Raw genomic sequence first — 20,700 nt, forward strand, 5'->3', positions numbered from 1 at the left:
ACAGAATGGAGGCCTTAATAGTTTTTCCTACATCAGGAATTTGATCTAATCCACAGGAAAATTGGACATAAGTTCAAGAGTCCAGCATTTTGCCTAGTAGTGTGCAGTTGATTATAACTCTGGACTTGCCCCTTGACAGACCAGTTCAAAATGCTCTCCAAACATTTCTGAGAGGAATTCGTATAGAGATGGTGGTAGCAAATGATGTTTGCAACTGTGAAAGCCAGTACTGGCCTCTCCCAGAGATTGGCTTGTTTGAATCTTCAGCAGTATTTTATCCTGAACATGAATAACCTCTCATAGCAGCTGGTTATGCAGGTTATGCACAGACTTTTGTGTTGCAGTAGAGATTCACGAGTGTTCAGTACTATCACAAACAGCTCTTTTTTAGAGGTTACCTGATAGGACTTACATTGAGTGTCTCCTTCACCTGAGCCCATTTAATTTATTATTGTATTTATTGAAACCTCTGCACAATGAAGAATCATCACATCCTATGGTGCTGTGCAGCCTAATAATGTCTCCTCAGTATTAATACTTGCAATGCTTCAGCCTGTAGCTGGATATGATCAATTCTTTTTATTCTGGACATGAGGTTTTGTTACAGCATCACTGGCCAAGCAAAGCAGCTCTTGGGTATCCCATTGTGTCTGTGGTGTCAGGCACTGGGGAAGATACACCCATTCCACGTTCCATGTAAATTCCCAGACCACAAGCACGCACACTCCCAGCTTTCCACCAGAGCTTTGTTTCCTGGGAGCTCATAGCCATGTTAAGATTTTGATGTCTGGTTGTAAGGCCAGGGAGGTTGACACGTGGGTGAAGATTTCACTAGCTCTTATTAAGCAAACACACATAGGCCCATGTGATGACCTTTCCAGTATGGCCCCAAGTATAAAAGCCAGTATCTTTGATCATGTTAGGAAGAGACCACAGCTACAGGCATCAGCTGCGAACACAGCTTGGGTGGTTCCTTCCGAGCAGAAAAAGCCCCTGAAACCTGTGTCTCCTACTGGGAATTTAAAGGAGTTTGGCACTGGTGTCCCTGAATGCAGCTCCTCAATAAACCACAGGCTGACCCACAGAGTCCCAGAGAGGAGGGGAGCTCTGGTATCCTTCAGTGAGGGTCAGGGAGGGGGGCAGCCAGAGCATCCCCATTTCAATGTGTGAGACGCAACAGACCTGCCTTGTTAGCTCAGAGCTCTAGTGCTTGGGACATTGCCTTTCCTTCAGCCCTTTCCTTCCTCTCCCCTTGTGTTAATCCTACATAACTCTCTCTGCTCTTTCCATCTGGGTGGGGATCTTAAAGGACTCCTACAGTTCTGCAGGGCCTCTCCTGTTTGTGTGTAGTAATACAGGATGGATGGACCATTAACACCTTCTCTGAGCACAGCATGTTGGAGTTGCAACACTTTCCGGCCTGGGCTCCTTTGCCAGAGGGTATTGTGTGAGCATGCTCAACTTTTCTTTTAAAATCCCAAATAGGGTTTTCTTTTCTCTTTTCCTTCCAGGTTGTGTGTGTTTTTGCCATTGGTATCCATGGGACTTTTCCTCTTGTGGTTCCTTTAGAGGTAACAGAGTCTGGGCTGTTTTTGTTTGTTGTTCTCCTTCTCGTCCCCACTATAGCCTGGTTTTTGGGAGGCTGGTAACTGAGAAGGAGAGGCTGAGTGAGTCTGCAGAGTAGTAGGTGAACGTGGAACCCTTTGCTTTGAGGTCATTAGTTCAAACACAGCTGAGGTAAGTGACATCTGCAGGGTTTTGCCATCTGGGAGCTGGTAGCTGGATTTCCATCACAAAAACATAATGCAGGCAGGTTACTAGGGATTTATGACTGAGCTGGATTCTGTGGGATATAATAAGGTGAGTCACCACTGAAACCTTTTTCAAGACTGAGAAATTCCTAGTGTTTCTGTCAGGTACATACTTTTGGGGATCTAATAGGGGCCAGCTCAAACCACAGCTTGGCTCCTGTATTGTCCCACAGCTGCCTCTTGACAACTCTCAAGGCAAAGGTGCAATAGCTTTGCAGAGAAAGTGAGGCGAGCAAAGAAAATGATGTTTCATCTGTTCTACCTCAAGAACACAGCTTCGTGCATCCAAACATAGGTACAGTGAACATACAAACAAAACTCTGTGATGGTATGGAAATGGGGGCCTATATATAGATAGCAAATAATGATCTATAGATGCATGTGAAGTCTAGGTAAGCAGTGAGCAAAAAGCATTCTGAGAGGAAGGTGTCTCTACAAGAGCAGAGGTGTCTGCTACCTCCCTTCATGTTAACCCAGTTAGTCACAGCAAAACTGGGGGGAGGAACTCTTTGGATTGGCAAAGATGTGTCTTGTGGTTAGTGACAGCACAGGTTTGTTTCTGAGGAGATGGGGACAACTTTGTAAGAATCAAGATCTGACTGCATGCCTGTAGATTTCTGAGCCAAAATCTTGCTCCGTCAAAACTCAGAGTCTTCCTCATCACTTGGCTGGGTACAGGAGTTCTGTCCCCTCCCTTAAGTAAGGAAGGTGATTCAAGCTGCCAAAAGCATTTGTAGCATAACCCTATCAAGAGAGAGCAGTTGCTATGAGTGATCTTGTCACCTGCAGCACAGAGTGGTAGAGACTTGGGAGCAGCAGTGTAGTCTTCTATTGAAAGGCAGCATGTGCTGTCTGTCCTGATGCACAGGAGTGGCAGTTCCCAACAGTTCTTCCCTGTACATGTCAGGCCAGTAACCTTCCACCTGAAATAGGGCCTGCCCCGAAGCCCATGGATGGCTACTTGAGCTGTAAACCTGGAGCACTGCTTGGCCGTGAGGATAGCAATGAGCTGAGGTGCAGAACACCATTCATGACTCTTCTGTGGATGAAGAGTCTCTCAAGGATCTCTTCTTGTTGCAGAATGGTCTCCTGAAACACAGTCAGAAATGACCAGGCTGATCTCTTTAGCATCAGTTAAGAGCTTTGTTCCCTCTCTGACCCAGACTCCTGCACTGAATGCCATTGGAACTGCTTGAGTTTTCTGTGCTGCCATTCCCTGGCTTAGGAACACCTTAATAGTCTGTTTAGCTGGTCTTTTTAGACAGCAAGCTTTGTGTATGCATATGCTGTGAGAGATTTGTCAGAGGGATTCCTGGAATGGGGTGCTGATTAGCCAAGGCCTCTTGAGAACTTGTCGTGGTAATCAATATAATGGTTGTAATAACTAATAATAACAAAGTCAAGAATGGGAACAAACAGCTTCAGAGTACAGTGTCCTTTGATTTTGAGGCTTTTGAAGGGGAGTAGAAAAGAAGGATTTGGGGACATAATAAAGGAACCCCCTCCCTTTCATAGATTTCCTCTTGGGAAAAATATTTTATTGAGAGAGGTTATGTTAGCCAAAGCAAGACATAAATATTTTACTTATTAGAGCACAGGCTGTTTCTCTGCTCATTGGCTCCATTGCCAAGGCGGGCCTCAGGCAGAAATCTGCAGTGTCCATTTCTGTACTGTGTAGTGAGGGAGCCAGGGGGCACAGAGACCCAGGCCATGGACTGAAAACCTGCCAAAAAGAGAAGAAAAAAGCCTTTCTTACATCAGTTGTCTTGCTCATAAAATGTGACATTTGCATGGCAGCTGCCAAGTGTCTGGTTTTGTCTTCATAAACAGGGCTTTGGAGCAAAGATGTGCAAAGCCCAGTGTGGATTGAAGTGGGCAAATGGACCAGATCTCAGCAGCCAACTTGACAACAAATCTAATTACCCTGTGAGGGCAGAATACATACTGCCACCTTTCCAATACACACCACTCTGTGTGAGTTCTCTGATGTCTCAGGGCTTAGGCTGAGCGTATTTTCTCTCCCTGGGAGAGCTAATAAGATTTCATTCCTCTCTACCTGACTGTTTCCACAACATGTGGAGAAATGTAGCATCAGTGAGCATTCCATCTCCATTGTGCTTTATTGAATCAGACAATGCTTCAGAAAGGAGATAGACAGGAAGGTGGAGATAGACAGGAAGGCAGAGATGCTCAGGAAGATGAACTCATGTAAAGACTGAAATCATAGATGGATCTTCTTCCCATTAGAGTTGTTCAATCACATTTTAAATCTATTGAAGTAAATAAACATCCATAAGTCTCTGGCTCAGCATGTCCTTACACTGCAGATTGTGAGAACCTGAGTGGCACGGGGGAGTTGCTGGGAGAAGCAGGGCTGTATTTCTTTCTTATGCTCCCTCCTTTAGCATAAGCAAGTGTCTGGTTCTGAGCACAGATGGATCTTTGGCCTGACCCAGGGTGACAGCTCATATGTTCTTATACCAAGTTTCTTAAGGACCCTGTCTGCACTGGTAGTTCATAGCAGATGTCCAGGGAACAGTATAAACACAGGGCATATCATATCAATAGCTCCCCAAGTGTTCTCTCTCAGCCTCTAGAAAATTCTGGTTCAAACACTTGGAGCCAGAAGTGCTATCTATCTATCTACGAGTTGTGTTTTAGTACTTCTGCAACTGATTTTTCTGTCATGCTCTTGTGTAACTAACTTTTGAGCCCGTGTAAATGACTGGCACATGACAGAGAGCGAGCTCCATAGTTTAACTGCCTGTGCAATTGTGTAAAGACCTATCTCCCCTCTTCTGCTCTGTACGTACCTCCAGCTGATTCCAGTTGATCTCCTGCAGCTCTTGGAACTTGCAAGGTGCTGTCCATCCCTCATCACTCACTCAGTGCTCCCTGTAGCTTTATAGGTCTTGAACATATCTGTCTTCTACCTTCAAGCATCTTAGTCTATTCTCGCAACAGCCATTCTCTTCCATACCTATTCCAGTTTTACGAGGTCCTTTGATGTTCAGTAAAAAAAGCTGGATGAAAACTGCCTGTTTCCTGGGCTGAGCCAAGGATTGTTTGGCTTGTAACATCACTTAGAGCAATTTAGGGTTTGTTCCATGCTTAAAATCCTACTGGTGAGCTGAAAGAGGGCAAGAAAAGGTGATCCAGAACCAGATGTGGCTGGTTCCTGCTCTGTTCTATCAGGTTAACTCCAGCTGCATTGTCTGGAACGAGAGCAGGTTCAATTGAATTAGAAGTGGAGAAAGTTTGTCAGTGAGTTGGCAGATGTGTTTTGCTTTACACCATAGAAACGGATATGGTAGTAGAATTCATTGCCAGTCGGTTTTCATTCTCTCTAGCTCTATTTGCCAATGAGAAGATACAGCAAAAGCCCACTGTTCTTGCCTTGTATCCCATTCTGAATCTGCTTAACCATATAGTCATTCCCTGAGCTGTAAATACTGTTCACATTGAATATCTGTTGTGAAAATAGTTCAGAGGTGACTGGTTTCTTTTTGACCCCTGGAAACTGCTTTCAAAAAGCTTTTTGCTGATGCTGCATTTTGTAGCCTCCTTTCTTCACACTCCAGGAATTCAATGTGGGCACAAAGGATGTCTTCTAGGGGCTTGCAAAAGGTTATGCTCCAAAGCTGAGCATGTGTTTTTATGAAATGCATGAATAGCTTTGACCACACTGAGGGAAAATGCACTCTGTAAAACCAGCCGCTGCAGGGCAAGCTGCAGAGCTGGAAATGTCATGCTGTCAAGAGAAGACGGTTCCTTCAGTCTTCCAAGGTGAAATCCTAGCCTTCATCTAACTATATGAAGCTGGTGGCAGATTTCCCAGATTTTAACAGGCCAGGGTTTCATGTACAATTGTGAAGGGGCTGTAATGGACTGGACAGAGTTAACTCTGATATCATTCAGGCAGTGGGATTTTTCCCAGTGTTTTCTTCATGTGGGTCCAGGAACTTGCTATTGAATTAGAATCTGTCTAGGAGGAGTGCTGGTAATTGCAGAAACAAATCCCAGGGGTTGCCATTTAATCTACAAGCTCAGTTTTGTTTCAATTAATTAGCTGTAAAGTTGGCAATGAGCAAAAATGGAGAACCATGAAATGAAAGCTCCTCCAGTGAACACTATGTCCACAAACTCTTTGAATTGCTGACTCTCATTAGGGAGCCAAGGGAGGGGAGAAAATGAAACCACAAACAGTGAGATCCAATTAGGATCTTTCTTCTTTGTTCTTCCACCATCTGGAAATGGCTGGGTTATGTTCTAGAAAAGAGGCATGTTCTAGACCTGGTTGAGCAGTTGCTTTGCAGGGATATTGTCTGTCTGGACTGAGAGAGTGCTAAGGTTTCATTTACATGGGACAGAGATGCTCTCCCTTTTCTTTGCCCAGGATTTCTGTGCTTACTCAGGCTTTAAGACAGATCGTGCTGTTTCCACATGTAGAATCAGCTTCAAAACAGAACTTAAGCCTGTTAATATTGTGTCTGGATTCCTCCAAAGAGCAGAGCCTAGCTTCAGCATGTTTGAAGATGCAGGATCTGAGAGCTTTTCCACAGTGGCATTTACTTGCTGAGCCAAACTGAATGTTTAATAAAAAAGGAAACTTATCACCTGGTTTCTTTGCTTCTAACTCCTTCTGGGCTGTCACATGCTACTTGTCCCTAATAGCAGTGTGATCCTGGCAGACAGAGTACAGTCAGGTTGTGCTCAGAGCCCTGGTTTTGGAAGTGATCATCCTTGCTATAGTCCAGCTTTCAAGAATTATCTCTGTTCTGCAGATGTCAGGGACAACTTGCTTGATCAAGCCTTGAGCTCAGGCTTCATTAAACCTAGAACTTTTCAAGTCAATCCCTTCAGGATTTCAAGGATAGGATTCAGGCAAATACCACTGAAAGCTAAAAACGCTGCTTCTATGGCAGCTTTCACCTGACTTTGTTTCAAGAAAAGGTGATTGTTTTCCAGGCTTTTTTTATCAAGCATTCAGTCATTCAAGCAGGACTAAATGTAATCCCAATTAATATAATAACTTGTATGTTCAAAGTTCACTCAGAGGCATTTTCATCAGTATGTAGCAAAGGACATTTTGCAGATGAGGGGCAAAAGAGGGCACAGAACTAAAGTGGATTGTCTGAGGTGACAGAGCGAGCCAGGATCAGAGCTGGAATCAGGATTCCTGACTCCTGGGAACTGTTTATCGACTAGACGCAGATCTCTCTTACTGCTGCTGAAGATGATGTTAACATTTTCATTAGGCAATTCAAAAAGAACAGTGGTTCTACTCAGTGTTATACAGCAAGAGAATGTATATTCAAAAGAGACCCAAGGCTGTGAATTCATTGTTTCCAACCCCCTGGAAGTTGCTGTCTTATGAAGACACCTTTGTCAATTTCCCTAACAGGAAAAGCAACAAAGCCATCCTTAGCACCAAAGATGTTGCTATTGCAGTTCCCAAAGCTATCTCCATCATATAATCTTTCTTTTTTCCCCAGACAAATCCTGGTGGAACCCATAGAAGTCTTGTGGCATGAGTTGGACCAGAGACCTCCAAAGGTGCCATCCAGCCTAAATTATTCTATGATTTTACAGGCTATAGGTCATCATTCAGCCCCTGTGAGAAAGGTCCTGTACCAGAAAGCACTTGTTTGGGAATACTAAAGTCTGCAGGGACAAAGTTCTTCAAACACTGTGACTGCCAGAAACTTGGCTAGAAACAGTTCTCCACTATGGCTTTTATAAAGGTTTTCCCAGGATCCTTTGCAATCATAAGCACTTTTTCCTTATTATTATCCCATTTGCAGACTGTTTACCCAGTGCAGAAGTGGTGGGTGAGCTCATGTCATTCCCACACCAGGTTTTCAGAATGAGAAAGCTGTGTGTTACCTCATGCTCCCGTGGCTTTGACTGAAGCAGCAGTCTCTGACAGATGTTAGGTCAGAGATCACAGGGTACAGGGTGACTAAACAGTTGTGGTTCAGCGTAGATTTACCATGTGGTATCTCAGCTGTAGCAATAAGACTTTGGGGGCAAAGAACAAATAGTGGGAGTTGAGAGACTGTTAAAAAATAGTGCACCCCTCATGTGCCCTCACCTATTAATGAAGATAATGCTCAGAGAGAAAAAAAGGAAACACAGAGAATTCCTAGAGCTTTGTTTCAATTGATTATAGCTCCTATGGCTTCCATGGTATCTTATCTTCACCAGGACATTAAAGACAACCCACTCTCTAACACTTTCTCCTTGCTGCATTCCAGCGTAGCAAGGCTGTGATACCCTGCCCATGTTACAAATGAAACACTGCAGGGTTGAGGGGCTGCCCCAGAGTCATGCAGGCAACCAGTCTTAGAGCAGAGAATTAAACAATGAGCTCCCAAATCCTGATGAGTGCTTTAATCATCTTTGTCTCCCCACCTAGCTTCCGCACACAGAGGAAATCTTGATTTGATGCTGAGATAGACATATGCACCTCAAGCACTAGATAGAGTGGAGCATAGGAGTTCTTTCCCAAAAGTCTTTCTCTTGTGAGTAGTTACTCTTTCAATCCCATTGACTTCCAAAAGCCTCTGGTGTCAAGAATGGCTCAGCATTGGCATTGCTCCATAAGCAGTCTCATCAGTCAAGAGGACTACTGAAGTAAAAATGATCTGGAGAGTAAGTCATGGGATCAGAATCTGGCCCAAGAAGAGAGAATAAGAGTCACATTGCTTGTCAGGGAAACTCATCTGAACACCTCCAGCAATCTAAGGAAAATCCTATAGGCACACCAGCAAAGCATTGCACTGGTTTCCATTAAATAGTTATCACAGATCCTGCTTGCAAGCAGATTCATTTCGTACTCTATAAAGCAGTTTAGCCATTATGTATTAAAAACAGAAAATAAAATCTGTGTTTTCAGAAGCATTTGAGCAAAGCAATACATTCTACTTTGAACCATTAACATTTTTGTTAGGCAACATCATAGTGTGAACATCGCTTTGTCTTCTGACAGTGGCTTAGTCCCCCAAGCCCTCCTCTGCTCTTCAGGTCGCTCATGAGCTATTCAGCCCCCAGTAAGTGAACGGTGTGGCAGTCTTCACCCAGCAACCTCCATGCCCCTTTCAGACACATAAATACCTTTATTCCCATTTTATAAGTCTGATAACACAGGTCAAGCTGGAAATAGGTTCTAGTTTCATTAATCTAATTGGGCAGCAAGGTGGATTAAAGGATTAAACTAATAAATGGAGATAACAGACTTTTCAGCTGTTTCAGTCTGGCAGAGCAGGTTCATTCTAACAGAGCTTAACCCTGTAAAACCATATTTTTACCACCTCGAAGCTCTCTGAGGTGATGGTTCTTTGTCATCCCGCAATGCTTTGCTAATTCCCATGCCAAAATATTAGCAGCCACCCTTTACCCTCTGCAAGTTACTGGGTCTGAGCCAAGAATCTGTCAGCATAAGAGAAGCAAAATCAGATGGTGCAAGCCTGATTACAGCCCATTGCTCTCTCACCCAGCCCTCCCACTGATCGTTTCTCAGCAGACTCACTGCTCCACCACGTTGTTCTCCTGCCAGGTCATCAGTCGACGACATTAATAAATGCTTCTAAAGATAAGTTCCATCTTATCCTGAAGGCCTGAAGGTGATGGAAAGGATCCCTGCAGAAAGAAAAAGATGCAAGAGGTAGTCTCAGCTTCGGGCTTTTTTGGTACAGCAAAGATGGGCAAGACCTCACTGGGAAGCAATGTGCTCCACAGAGTAAGAAGCAGTGAGTGGAGCTGTGATGTGTGAGCTCAGTAAAACCCTTCCATCTCTGACTTTTCTCTAATCCCAGCCCCTGCAGCCAGTAAAAGAAGGCTGTCACACATTGCACAGCTTCACATTTCCCTTCTGATGTCTTTGCTACAGCAGAAAGTGGGGTCTGGAGCAGACCCAAGTGCTTTTTCACTTTGGCGCATACAAATGCCCTTGGTAAATAAGGCTTTGCCAAAATACAACCAAAGTTATTTACATACCATCACATTTCCACAGGATTTTAAGGTCTTCACCCTTTGAGTGGACTTCCCTGTGTTAAAGTTTCTGAGATGCTCCCTGGCTAAAAGGTAGTGAGGTTCTTGGATTACACAAGCATCATCACACAGTTCCCCTTTAGAGCAGGACTGTGCTTACCTTTACTGGTGGCTGAGGTAAAAAGGATAAATAATGTCACTGACAACTTGGCTTTTCATCACAAGCTTTTTGGTGTATGTATGGTCTCTTTATAGGACACAAGTTGCAGTAAGTTAACCATAAATTTCCCACAGAACCCCTTCCTCATCCTACCCCCTCTAATTTGTTCTGGATAAAATTAATTTCATCTCCTACATTGGCCTTTCTCTCCTGTTCCTAGGAGGATTCTTAGGCTCACACTCCTCTTCCTGGCTGAATGTTCATCCTTATGCATAAGGAAAGGGATGCATTGGCCCACAGACCAATTTCTTCTGGGCTCCTGGAATACAGAATGCACCTTGTAGCATCTCCCTTTCTGCATATCCAGTCACTGGGGTTAGGAATGTGAGAGGAAAAATGGTGCTCCTGCATCACATGTTATACAGCTCCACATTCACTCTGCTCTTATGTTGGGCCAGTGGCCAATCCTCCTCCTAACTGCCAAAGAGTCTTGGATCTGTCTCATTTCTGGGTGGGACCAGATATTGAAGATACCAGCCAAGGTGTCATGTCCTAATTCCAGACCACAGGCTGGAGTAAGGCTTAATTTAGGCCGATTGTCATCACAGAGCTGACAGACAGGAATAGCTCTGCTTACAGGCAGTATATGGGAAGCTTCCTCTGAATCCATACAGGAAATATTCTCCCAGGCAGGACCCATTTCAGCCAAGCCATTTTTAAATGAGTGCTTCAGGAAAAGGCTGTGGTTAAAGGCAGAAACTCCCCTCATTCACCATCAGATTGGGGGGGTCTAGGCAGAGGCAGCGGAAAGGCTTTTCCTCCCAGCCAGCAAACACCACCACAGATCTCTCTACAGCTCCGGGAGCAGAGTCGAGAACAAGAGCCAGAGTATGGCGGATGTGAACTCTCTCTCTGGGACCTTGGCAGAAAAGACATGATACTTTGTCAACTTATCAGAACTTATGGTGGAAATGACCTATTAAACCTCTTTGCTCTTCCCACTGTCGTCACCCTGGGTTCTTCCTTTCCTAGATGCTTTGTCAAAAGGCAGAAACACAGCTTTGACATAAAAAGCTGCTGTTCACGTTGACGGAAAGCTTACATTAGACTGGGTCACCTGAACCTCCTCACCCAACATAAACAGCATCTATCAACACTGCTTAAGCCATTAACCTGACAACTGAGGTTTTCCAGGGAAAGCCCTTATCAAAAGGGGGCTGCAAATGAAACCCAATGAGAAAAATCCTCATTGCCCCAAAATGTACTTAAATAACTTCCATGAGAAGATGTGGATGAGCCTTGTTAAGCTCACCCTAATCCGTTTGACAAGCCAGGGATTCCTTCAGGTTGGAACACAAATCCTTCAGGAATTTGAGACCTCAGCTTCCTCGGCTCTCCATTGCAATGGCAGTTATAATTTGTTAAAGCTCATTATCTGATTGCCATGGGATGGGAATGTTTGGAGTTGAGCTTCTGAGCCATTAGTAGAGGCCCTTCCATACCCAGTGAAGTCTGTCCAGGCAAAGCTTCACTTGAGAGCTCCCCACAAGGTTTGTGACCCCTCTCTTGTATGTGCCCAGACACCAATAATTTTGTGGAGATGGCTTGGGAAAGGGCTGTCAGAGGGAACCCACATGGAGCATATCTCCTGAAACTCTTCTTTCTCATGAGTATTTAGAGCAAAGGGTGAAGTGAGGTGAAGGAGCCTGTAAAGAAAGCTTCACATGGGCCTTCCAGATGTGATCAAACTCCAACATTTGTCCCTTGTTTGTAAGACAGAAGGCTTTTGGGAAAAAAGCATTTTCCAGCACGGAGCTGACTTTCCATCTCCAGATTGAGACTCTGGAAAAAGCTGAAAATTAGAGAAAACAAATAAAGAGCAATAGGAACTTTTTCAACTGGGTGATGAGTTTTTAATTGTATCCACGCAGGATTTCCCAAGGATTCAAGGGAGACATGTTGTCACATTCCAAATGCAGAGATCTTTTTCCTCTTCGTTCCCTCAGTTGTGTTGAAACAAAAGTGAGTTGTAAATAAAGGGAAACAGTACATCATACAGCAAATACTGCAAACAGTTGTTTAGATGCATATAGAATTGCTTTCCAAGCTATTGATCTTGCTTGTTTTCCCGAAGGAAAATCTAGAACACGTCTACCTCCACCTGCTGGAAGAAGATTTAAAATGTTAACAATTGGGACTCAAGATTACAGACCGAAGATCTTCTACAGATCTTATGAAGCTCAAGGGAGGGAAAGATAACTTGTTATAGTGAAGGGAAACTACACCAAGGCCACAGTTTCTGGATTTAGCACGTCTTCAGTACATGGTAATAATTAAATGTTTAACATTGTAGGGCAGGAGGAAACTTGGTTTTGTACTGAGTACATTTTTGACAGATGTTGAATAGATATTTAGGGAACAGTATTGGCCTCACTGGACAGTGGTGGAAATCCAATGGAATTTAGCTCAAGGCAGAAGCAAGCCATTGGTATGTGAACTGTGCAAAGCAACTGAGCCTTTTCCTCTCTGCAGATGGTAAATTTCGCAGACAATCAGGACAGAAATATTCTTATTTTAATGCTTTCACTGCCTCCAAAACTGCAATGTGCTTAAATCACAATCCTCTTCGTCTAGGTCTGAAAACCAAAAACTTGCCTTTTGTGGTTTTAAAGAAGGTTGGCTTTTTCCTGCTTTTTTTTTTAATTTTATTTTTATGGTAGTTGTAAAGAGTATCAGATTGGTCATGAGGAAAGATTCTTCATGCTAATATTCTAGCCTGGACTTTGGAGGATTCAGTTTTAAGCCTGTTTTTCACCACTGATTTCCCTTGTGGTAGGAGCATTCTGTGAGATCAGTGACACTTTTAGCAGAAATATCTGGTTTTCTCCCAAATTTTCCACAGGCATTTGAGCTAAAGATGCAGAACGGCAAAGAGGGATTATCCAGATGATTAATGAAATAGTCCAAAAAGAGATTTGCTCACCCTGTCCCCCAGATTAGGGTTTTATAACTCTGAGAACATGTTTTCAACCTTCTGGATTTGTTTGGAACCAGGTGAAGATGGCAGGCAGACTGGAACACCTAACTTGGTAATTATGGGCACTACCACTGGATTCCTTGACTCTATGTCTTTTATCTTGACAATAAAACTTTGCTGGTAACCCTCACAATAAGAAAATATGGAGCCTGAGGGAAAAGGGGAAGGGGCTGGCAGGATAACAGAGCTTCCATTTATCATTTTCCAATCTTATCTCTACCCTCTGCTAGATGTTTCCATGCACATTACTAATGGAATGCTACATTTTTGCCCAAAACATCCATGGGTCGTTAACATCTTTCCTCATCCCAGGAGGACATGTGGAGAAACCAGAATTCTGACAGATCCTCCTAAATCTACGGACTCTCCCACCAGATGGCTGGTCCACACAGCGCAGTGTCCCACCACAGGCACTGAGCAATTCAGAAGGCGTGACAATGGAATGCTGATATTTTATTGCTGCCACATCTCGCCCTGCTATTTTCTTCCCAATTAGTTCAACATCCCATCTGTCAAAGCTCAGCTTAGGTGACCCTGAGTATCTGTTTGAAACTGAGGCTTAAAAATAGTAGAGAGAAAGCGTGTGCATACTTCAGGTTTTTTTCTTTTCAGTTTCAAGTCTCCAGAGAATCTTCCACAAACTGAAGTGTGTTTTCTATTATGCTTTACATCAACAAGCTGATCTTAGGGACTTCTGTCTCTGTGTGTTTCTGTTACTGATTCTGTGTGTGTGTGTGTGTGTGTATGCGTGTGTCTATCATGGCCCTTGTTTCCTCTGGAGAAAGGAGACAGTAAAACCCACTTGAAAATTTATACACACAGTGTCAGGAGCCCAGTTCATTCATCTGAAGACGCTCCTGCTGTGTTGGGTAAAATGCCCAGAAATATTCAGAGCTGTGTTAACCACAATTCTCCACTTCCACGTTGTGTCTGATGCCGTATTTGGAAGCTGCGATTCCTGTGCTCCGCGCGGCTGACTCAGAATTTGCATTTACTTGGTACCAGCATTGATTTCCTGTCCCTCTGTATAGCTGTAATGGATGGAGTGGCCACAAAGAGGTCAGCAGGACAAGTAGAAAGTTAGTAAGCTTGGTGGAGCAGTATCAGATGTCAGCCTGTGGCTGCTCCCGTGTCAGGGATGCAGATTCAAATGCTGGAGTCTGGCAGACACATGACCCATGGGTTACAATGCCTTGTTAAAGACATGAAACCTACCCAAGTTATTCATACGTACTGTGACATATTGCTATTGGCAGCCTCATGCTGGGTCTACCCTAATCACTTGCCAGCATAAGTTAAGAATATGATTTCACATTTAATGATACTTCTAGACTAGCAAAAGACTTCTTTGAGGGAGTGGCCTGCTTTCCCAGCCCTCTCTGCCTCGCAGCAACATCCTCATGTGGCCAAGAGCTACAAGACTCAAAGCAGGTCTCTGGGAAAGCAGGATTGCTTCTCAGTGAGAGACAGTGGCTCCCTTCACAGTCCCAGTGGGGAGTGTATTGATGTAACCCATCTTTTTCAGACTCAGCTGTCAAACTGAAGCTAGGAATTTGGATTAGCCAGCAGCTCTCACATGCAAAGATGCACTTGGATGCTTATTCCCTAGAGGAGTGTTGAGCCACAGGATACCATCTTTGTCCTGTGACAGGACCAGCAGAAAGCTGTTTGCCGTTCAGAGTAGTTCTAAGACATAACTTCAGCTGATGCTGAAGATGTTTGCCATCATGGTAATTCTTGCAGCTACATTAAAAACGTTTCCCAGGGTAGGCTGGGTGCATCTCAGAGGTGAAAGCTATGACTTTGGCTGCCATCGAAGCCCTGGTGCTTGCTGTCAGCTACCATGTAGCTCATACCATTTTGTCTGCTTTCAGCACTTCTAAGGGTTCTACATGCTGGTGGGTGCAGGATGTAATGCAGAGCCAGAGGTGCTGGGCGAGAGGTCACACGTAGTTTTTGTTTGCATTACTACAACTCTTGTCCTGGAGAAAAGCTGGTGCTATGTGATAAGGGGAGTGTGCATAAAGGCAGTCCCGGCTCAAGAGTGAGATGAGAGACAACAGCAGATACAGCTGATGAAATAATCTTTCACTGTTTCCTCATCATAAGAGGCACCAGCCTCAGTCTGTCAGTCTATTATCAAAGCTTTTACATCAATTGCCTCTTTGAAGGAAAGCAACAAGTTACCTCTGTGGCTTCATGGAAATGCCCTCCCTAGCACGATGGCAACACACTGAAAAGACAAAGTCCGTATTTGGTGGGTTATAAAGGCAAAGACCTGTGCTACTGAATACAGAGAAGGGTGCAGATGGGATGTTAAAAGCCAGAAAACTATGTTTAAGGTAGCAAGACAAAGGAGGGCATTAAGGGAACACAAAGAGAAGGGCTGCATGTTTAAAAAGCATGTGCTAAGAAAGTGGTTGTGTCTGTCAGACTGCTACCTATAGGGCTGGTAGTTCTCTGTCACTCTAGGACAAGTTTGAAGGTTCAATTTCAAGCCATGTTTATCCTGCTGCCTTCTCTTACCACAAAACTATACCTAAACAGCACTCTTCACGTAAGTGTCTTCCCCCCAACATCCACAGCCTATATCCCATTTAGGACGATTTCATACAGGTTGCCATGGCAATCTGCCTCCAGATCCCATCCTGGGTCTCAAAATAAATGGGAAAAACTATGAACATGTCATAACATTTTCAGGCTTGCCCAAGGTTAGAAAGAACCTCCAGGAAAAATCCTGAAACAAAGGTAAAAGCAACATTTAATCACTCTTGGCAGAGAGACTTCCAGTTGTACAATAGCCTGTTGGGGTTTGTTTGGTTTTCTTTATCTTTCCCAAAGCAGCAGTGTGATAAAGAAGAGAGCAAGACATGAGGGAAATGGCTTGTATGTCACAAACACATCTGCTGGAGATGCAGAAAACCTTCTGGAGCAGATGGTCCTGAAAGCTTCTCACTGCATTTTGCATCAGCCTCAAAACTGTCAATTGCTCTGCCACATTCACCTCTTCTGTATAAAACAGACAACATTTTTATTTTAATTAATGAAAATAGCTTTCCATCCCACACTTAAATAAGCCTAACCTGCCATCCTATAAGGTGTGATCAAATTCAGGCTCAGCTGCACTATGCAGTTGCAAATGTTTGTAGCCATGCTGACGAATGGCTCTCCAGATAGTCTTGGAGAGCGATGTCTTGACTTGAAGAATGAGCACAGTGCATTTCTGACTCTGTTGGAGTAATTGCAGCATTTCATAAAGACTCTTCTCCCTACAAGGGGACAGCAGGACAGTCAGCAAATATTCTTTTTTCTTCTGTAACTCTGCACAGGCTCTAAGTCAGAGGTCATACAGGAAATAAAGGCGTATAGGAAGAAGTAACCATCAGAAGAGGGAGGAAAGTGTCTGAAGGCTGCTGGGAACTACCTCTTCCATCCAGTTGTCAAATTTCCAGCTTTTTTGTTGCACTTTGTCTTTGCAATTAAGTATGTTCAATGAATTCTTTCCCTTTTTTTACTATTCCTATACAGCTTCAGATGATGAGGACGAAGCTAAGCCCAGTCACTGACAACTGACAGAAGAAATTGTATTTCTATCAATATCTATGAAGGTCATAAGGCATAAAAATTAATGTGTGTTTCTTGAGAATAGGCAGGACTTCCAAGGAATCTGCAATATAGCTCCTTCAAATCCTGAGCACACTGATCTGTATCAAATATAAGCCAAGCTTTGAAACACCATAAAGAAATAGCTCTTCCCTGAGAGGAAAACTTTGTCCTGATGTGAAGAGCAAAGATAAAACATGCCACACTGGCAACCCTCATATGGTTTAAGAATTCAGCTTCAATAGCAGATAAATGCCTCAGTGCTTCTGAAAAGAAAATCGCTGAACTGAGAGAGAAATAGGCCTTTTCAGAATGCAGTTTGTTCTGTCCTTAGAGAGACACCCAAATAGCTCAGGGAAGTCAAAGCTGTAAGTGCTCATTTCACCTTGTGGAAAAAGTGCAGTTAAGTATCTTTCACTTTTGGTATTCTGTAGGTCTCTGCACCAGGGAGAGGCAGATAAGACTCTTGGTGTTCACCATCATTATGTATTTAAATACCATTACAAATCTGATTCAACTTTTTAAGTAAACAGCAAAAGGGATGTTTTGACAACCTGGCTGCTGAGTAATTACAATCTTTGCTTCAGTCTTTAACATAAATAACAAAAAAATAGGGCATCCATCAAATGCCATTCATCAAAAAGGAACAAAGTTTACATGTGAAGATTGCACACCCTAATCTCAGCCAGCCACATCCTGATTCTGTAGGAATGTAGCTTCCTGGTCTTGAAATCAAAGAGATTGCTCCACTGTAACTAGGGACAACTGGGAAGAGTGGATGATGTTGGTGGTTTGTGCAGCAGTCCAAGCCTTCAGTCCTTGCTCTTCTGTTGCCTGTGGAAGTCTGGAGAGTCATCAACAGGACTGAGGGGTCTGGGTGTCAGTGAGCTTTCTCACTTGTACCAGTGTTTTGACATCAACATCTCTGTGCCATTTAAACCAGCTTCTACCATTCTTGCCCACACAGTTTATGAGCAAAATATTCTCTTAGTTTCTCTTGCAGTGTATTTACAATGTATTTTTGTGGTTGATTTGCTGTCATGCCTAAACTGCACAAGGCAGAGCTGCGGACAGAAGACCTGCTTTTTTCAGTCATGCCCCATAAGGGAAAGCCTGGGTGATCCTTTTCCAAATAGCAGCTGGGAAAGCAGGGCCAGAAAATGGCTGTCAGGTTCCTGCTAGCTGAGAGCAGGGCTTGTCCTCTCTGACTCCTTAATTTCAGCCTGCCAGAGTAATACTACAGAGAAATGTCTTATTCCAGAAGCTGTTCGTGCATTTAATGAGAGGCAACCACAGTCCCAGTAGCCAGGGCTGCCTTTCTAAAGGTGCTGGCAGGTTTCCCACGGTAGTTCAGTAGCTTGGCAATTTCTTTTCTAAATTTACAAGCAATCTCCTGTTACACAGTGGGGCCAGCTTCTGGAATATCAAGTGGTTTTTCAGGTGTTGTGTTACAGTGGGCTGGAAGCTTTTATTCACCAGGCTATCCATGTAACCAGTGTATATTCAAATGACTGTGTGTCTCCAGTGTTTCTTTCTGCTCTAATTCATGGCTCAGCTTTGCATCTTCCATTGCCCCGTCTCTATTTCAGGTTCCCATCTGAAAACAAAAAGCATGTGTGTGTAAAAATAAGGCCTAGCTCAAAGAAGTGACGTCCCACTTAATCACAAGTCCCATGAGCTCCTCAAAGGGACAGTGTTGCAGAAGGTTTTGAAACTGGTGTCACGTCCAAGTTACAGTTTATGACAAGGAAACTCACAGTGTAAATGTAGTTCACAGGACTGCGGTTCACTGAGTCGTCCAGAGTGATGAAGAGATTGACTCTAAAACATTTAGGACTGTTCTTGTGTTGTTAGTATCTGTCTAACTGCTTAGTTGAATTAAACAAAACATCTGAAAATGATCAGTGCCCCTCAATAAACGTCACTGTTTCACCAAAGAAGACACTGTCGTACCAAAGATCATAATATATACAAGTGTTTTATCTCTGCAAGATGTTTTCAAGAGGTTGGATAAGCCAGTCTATGTGCTGACGTGAACTGTAAGCAGAAGATCAGCTTGAAATATTAGGCCAATAATATGGATAATATACATCCAGTTTCACTGCAATCCATCTCACTAGGTGACTCGGGTCATGGTTTTGCCAACTGAAGTTAAAGTCCACCATCTGGGATAATCCCACATTTCACATGGTCTTGCTTTGTTTTCTCAGTGCTTTGGAAGTCTTTGTAGCCCCAAACTTTGACAAAGCTGCACCAGCACCATCTTGGAGAGGAAGACATTAAATGGGCTTTATCCCAGCTTGGTCATTCCAGTGCTATCTAAGGGTCAAGAACAGCTGCAGAATGCAAGCTGTCCCTAGAGCTCTGTCTCACTGTGAGGGTCAGCCAGCTATCCCAGCGTGTGGTTTATATTTACCAAATCATTGGTTAGAAGAAGACAATTTGTTTCATAGGCCACTTCATGTAAGACATATAAAGGTTCCACTCCGCAGGGGTTCCACCATTCCTGTCATGCTGCTTTCGTTCTGCTGCAGTTACACAGGATGGATGCTGTACCCCCACACTATCCTCATTCTAGTTTTCAAGAAAGATCAGATAAATCAGTGTCGACTGGACTTCATCCTTGGGAACTCTTGAAGATAAGGCTAATTGTGCATTACAGGGGTTTTTTCACATGACTTCATGACAGCAGGCCTGTGAAATGGTTCATGATCTGTCATCCTCTTTCAGCATATCTGTGGTACAGAGAAAAATGAAGTGTTATACCCATGACCTCTAACATGGTAGATAATTCAGATAAAACTTGTAGTGAGCAGAAAAATCTCGTTTGTCATAATTCTGGCACAAACTCTATAGCAGCACAGAGGCTGGTGGGTACAAAGTGAACACATTCAGAGTCTAATAAATTGTAGCAAGGAAATAGTTGAGTCATGTGTAATACTCCCTGCTCCCCGCACCCTCCTTCCCCCTTTACCGTTGAGAACAATCTTTATTTCTTAAGCATATCTTCTTAATTTCATGTTCATCACCCAGTTGCAGAAGGGACTTCTAGTTTGACCGGAAAAGCAGGGAGCATTATAGCATCTTTCCTTGGGTTGCCATTGCTCAAGCTTTCAAGCTACTCTTGTTTTCTAGCAAAGCTCACTAGAGAACTGGGCAAGGTATTTTTGACAATACTATAGGCTATTTGCAGCCACTTAATGGTCTTTGGTCTGCAATCAACGCCACGCTGATTGAATTAAAGGTATGATTATTCTCCTAATGGATTTAATGTAAAGCTTGTGTGGACAGTCTTGCCTAAAATACATTTCTGGTAATACCAATTTAAAATGGTTAGGAAAAGGTTTAAGATCAACAAAAGCAATTTTAAATTTAACTATGTACTCATTATATGTAGTTTTCTGATCTTAATAAGGCAGCTTGAGAACTCAAATGAAATTCAAGTGATTCCTGTGTGGACAAGTTCCGTTTAAGGCAGGGAGGGAGCATTAGCTGCTGGATTATCTACAAAACCACTTTCCTTTGATGTCCTCATAAAGGAGAGGTTTGGAAAAGACAAGACACTTTCTAGCATCATCAGTGTAAAATATTTCTCTCATTTAAATGTACTGCTCCTTCTATTAAGATTTCTGCCCAGAATGTTTTGGGACACCTGCAACCAGAGCAGCTCCTTGGAAGGTTGTGGGAGACAATGGAAACTATATGATTATTGCCAAAGAGAAGTAACTGCTTGGCTGGAGAAGAAAATGTTAAAGAAGAAACAAAGTACAATCAAGCAGAGCAACCCAGCTGGCTGAGAAGGAGAGAGCATAAGATACCAAGACACCTGGCTGAGGAGGAGAGAGCATAAAGATAAGAGACTGGCTATTCTGAGACTGGTTGTGAGAAAGCGAGCAGTGTTAGAAAAACAAACTATAAGTCAGGAACTAAACATGATAGGCTACAAATAGAATGGTATAAAAGCTAGAGCAATAGGCTAAAAATAACTGTTGTTAGAATGGTTTAAAAAGTTAGAGCAGCAGGCAATAAAGTGATTCACTGCATGAAGATGCTCTGGGTCCATGCCTTCATCCCCCCAGAAGGTCACTCTGCAGTAA

Source organism: Nestor notabilis, unplaced genomic scaffold (genome assembly GCF_000696875.1).
Source record: "Nestor notabilis isolate BGI_N333 unplaced genomic scaffold, ASM69687v1 scaffold4031, whole genome shotgun sequence".
Lineage (NCBI taxonomy): Eukaryota > Metazoa > Chordata > Aves > Psittaciformes > Psittacidae > Nestor > Nestor notabilis.